The sequence below is a fragment of the Chiloscyllium plagiosum genome, chromosome 8, assembly GCF_004010195.1.
Source record: "Chiloscyllium plagiosum isolate BGI_BamShark_2017 chromosome 8, ASM401019v2, whole genome shotgun sequence".
NCBI classification, from domain to species: Eukaryota; Metazoa; Chordata; class Chondrichthyes; order Orectolobiformes; family Hemiscylliidae; genus Chiloscyllium; species Chiloscyllium plagiosum.
Window position 1 is genome coordinate 97947378 of NC_057717.1, and position 4054 is coordinate 97951431.

The window sequence follows — 4054 nt, forward strand, 5'->3', positions numbered from 1 at the left end:
TATATCAGAGACTGTGTGGAGTATATCAGAGATTGTTACAGTGAGGGGTGTGGGATATATCAGAGAATGTTACAGTGAGGGGTGTGGCGTATATCAGAGAGTGGTACAGCGAGGTGTGTGGGTATATCAGAGAATGTTTCAGTGAGGGGTGTGGGGTATATGAGAGAGTGTTACAGTGAGTGGAGTGGGGTATATCGGAGTATGTTACAGTGAGGTGTGTGGGTTATATCAGAGAGTATTACAGTGAGGGGTGTGGAGTATATCAGAGAATGTTACAGTGAGGGGTGTGGGGTATATCAGAGAGGGTTACAGTGAGGGTTGTGCCGTATATCAGAGAGTGCTTCAGTGATGTGTGTGCGGTATATGAGAGAGTGTTACAGTGAGCGGGGTGGAGTATATCAGAGAGTGTTACATTGAGGGGTGTGCGGTATATCAGAGAGTTGTTACAGTGAGGGGTGTGGCCTATATAACAGAGAGTGTTACTGTGAGTGGTGTGGCGTATATCAGAGAGTGTTACAGTGAGGGGTGTGTGGTATATTGGAGAGTGTTACAGTGAGGGATGTGGTATATATCAGAGAATGTTACAGTGAGGGGTGTGGGATATATCAGAGAATGTTACAGTGAGGGGTGTGGCCCATATAACAGAGAGTGTTACTGTGAGTGGTGTGGGGTATATCAGAGAGTGTTACAGTGAAGGGTGTGGGGTATATCTGAGAGTGTTGCAGTGAGGTGTGAGGGTTATATCAGAGAGTGTTACAGTGAGGGGTTTGAGGTATATCAGAGAGTGTTACAGTGAGTGGTGTGGGGTATATTGGAGAGTGTTACGGTGAGGGGTGTGGGATATATCAGAGAATGTTACAGTGAGGGTGTGGCGTATATCAGAGAGTGTTACAGTGAGGCGTGTGGGGTATATCAGAGAGTTGTTACAGTGAGGGATGTGGGGCATATCAGAGAATGTTATTGTGAGTGGTGTGGCGTATATCAGAGAGTGTTACAGTGAGGGGTGTGGGGTATATCAGAGAGTGTTACAGTGAGGGGTGTGGGGTATATTGGAGAGTGTTACAGTGAGGGGTGTGGGATATATCAGAGAATGTTACAGTGAGAGGTGTGGCGTATATCAGAGAGTGTTACAGTGAGGGATGTGGCGTTTATCAGCGAATTGTTACAGTGAGGAGTGTGGGGTTAATCGGAGAGTGTTACAGTGAGATGTGTGGCGCATATCAGAGAATGTGACAGTGGGGTATGTGGGGTATATCAGAGAATGTTACAGTGGGGCGTATGGATGTATCGGAGGGAGAGAGAGAGAGAGAGAGATCTGTGATTCAGTGATTTGTTTTAACCCATGAGATGTGTTTGTCTGTTGGGTAGGCTCGGTGGCTCAATGGTTAGCACTGCTGCCCTCTCAGGACGCGGATCCTGCATTCAATTCCAGTTCGGGAGACTGTGTGGTGATTTGCACATTCTCCCCGTGTCTGCATGGGTTTCCTCCGGGTGCTCTGGTTTCCTCCCACATTCTAAAGTGTGCAGGTTTGGGTGAATTGTCCATGTTAAATTGTCCCACTGTAGTCAGGGGTAAACGTAGAGTGTTTGAGGAATGGGTCAGGGTGGGTCACTCTTCGGAGGGCCCTTGTCGACCTATTGGGCCCAGTGGCCTGTTCTCAAACTGGAGGGATTCTATGATCCTCCATTCTGTGGCTGTATGCATGTCCTATTGTTGGTGTGCCTGACGAGTTGGTCACAGAGAAGGCAAGTCAAGCAACCACGTTGAGCCTTGTTCCTATTAACACTGCATATTAAAGATTGAAATTAAACACGGTGATGCATAGTAATTAGAGAAATGCCAGGCTCTTATCTTCCTGTTGCATTATTCAATGACAGTTCTGTAAAATCTCCCACCTAAATGCTAGTCTCCCTCCTGCACACGCATATCTGCTCACTCTGCTGATATTCAGGTTCCAAGTGGCTCTCCATGTATTTTTCTGATTTGCCCTTAACTCCTCCCACATTGTGTTATTTAAACCAACTGAGGCGCAGCTCCATCTCTTCACACTGCTTCCTTAACCACCTATACTCTGGGAAATGCTGTTTAATTTAACTCTGTTTACCTCTTTGGTCTCTTTTAGGGGCAATATCCTGGAGCTGCTCCTTATCTATATTTTGGGTCTATCTGTATCAAATAGACTGCAATTGTTCGAAAGTGGAACTCACCATAACGTCTGAAGGGTAATTTGAGATGAGCAGTAAGTAACTGTAATGACATCTCTGAGTAAGTTGATTAGAATGTACCTACCCTGGGCTGTTAGTCCATTGTGGCTCACAGTTAGCTCTGTGTCAGACAATAAACAAAGGTTTGGTATAGTTGAGGCTGAATCGTGTTTGGCCAATGGAGGATGCACTCAAGGTGATTAATTATGTTAGGACACATTAGCCAATCCAGTGAAGAATAACCGAACAAACTGCAGCTGCTGTAAATCAGAACCAGCACTTGCTGGAAAAGCTCAGCAGGTCTGGCAGCCTCTGTGGAGAGAAATCAGAGTTAACGTTTTCGGTTGAGTGACCCTTCCTGATAAGCAGCTCTCCACAGAGGCTGCCAGGCCTGCTGAGCTTTTCCAGCAATTGCTGCTCTTGCTTGTGAGCGAATCCATTGAGTTGTTCGTTGACTCTTTCGGACTGTGGAAGGAAGGCTCTCTCCTCAAATGAAAGGAAGGATTGCTCGACTAGACTATTGTAGATAAAATCTTGAGTTAGGTTTTGTTTGAGTACCAGGCTATGATGTGTAAAAGCAATCACTAAAATGGAGGAGCAGTTCAGGTTCATTCTGCACTCTTATTGCCTAGGAGATTATTTATTTCTCCCGGAACTAACTGGGAGAAAATGGCTCTGATTGCATTGTTCCAGCAGGTATATTTATTGCACGCTAACGATATGTGGCTTCCTCTGTGTGGAGCTCCTTAAACAGGAGAAATGAACCTTTTTTTTTCCCTCTGTCTAACCATGCTGTGCTGCCAGCTGGCTGGGAAGCTCAGCAGATAATAGAGTAAGTAAATTATCCTGATTTCCCCGCTTCTAGGACAAGGTGACTGTACTTGTAGACAATAGAAAGCAGCACCTCACACAAAAACGACACCAAGCACACACACAAACAGACATGGACAGACACACACACACACACACACACACACACACACACACACACACGGTCCAGAAAGCACTGGAGAATAAGTGAGGTGAGAGAGGCATGCACATATAGGCAGACAGACACACACAGACAGACAGACAAGACACCACCAGAGGGAGAGTGAGAGACAGACACAGAGCCAGGGAAGTGCAGATGGAGCTGATACAGACTGCTCCCTGCAGACAGTCACAGGGCTGCAACATGGACAGGCCCCCGGGGGAGGCTGGCTGGCTGTTCCAGAACATTCTCGATGAGACGGGCAGCTGGGGGGGGGGGTTGCAGCATTAACTCGAGGAGGGTGGTGGGGTGGAGGGGGAGGGGCCTGCACTGTCAGGTCAGTACATGAGCTGGTATAGCAGGTTAGTGGCATCCGTCCGCTCCTCGCCCTCACTCCTGGCATCAGCACAGAGGGCCACGATGTGGACCCCGGGTCCGAGACCCTGCAGGGCCCCTGGCTGCCCTTCACCAGGCCCGCCCACACCCAGGTCCAGGTCCCGGCTGGCACGCACCGGGACCCCCATCTCCTGGGGGGTTGGATCTTCCTCTGTGAGGCAGACACACTCAGACACATACACACCCAGACTCACACACACACCCATACACATTCACACCCAGACTCAAACACACATTCAGACACACACACCCAGACATACACACACACACACACCCAGACATACACACACACACACGCGGACACATTCAAACACACATGCAGACACACACACACACACACAAAGACACACACGCGCACGTGCACGCACCCACACATACACGACACTCACACACACACAGACACAGACACACACACACACTCACACACGCACACTTACAGTCTCTCTCTCACACACACACACACACACCCACAGACACACACTC

The 4054-nt window shown here is 48.4% G+C and overlaps 1 long non-coding RNA gene across 1 annotated transcript in view; it reads right to left on the minus strand.

The window, feature by feature from the left end:
- The window catches only part of LOC122552449, a 12941-nt gene extending 9217 nt beyond the window's left edge, over positions 1-3724 (minus strand). Inside the window, exon 1 of the long non-coding RNA XR_006312401.1 lies at positions 3149-3724. This is a non-coding gene — a long non-coding RNA (uncharacterized LOC122552449). The remainder of the gene's footprint in view (positions 1-3148) is intronic.
- Positions 3725-4054: the final 330 nt, after the last annotated feature.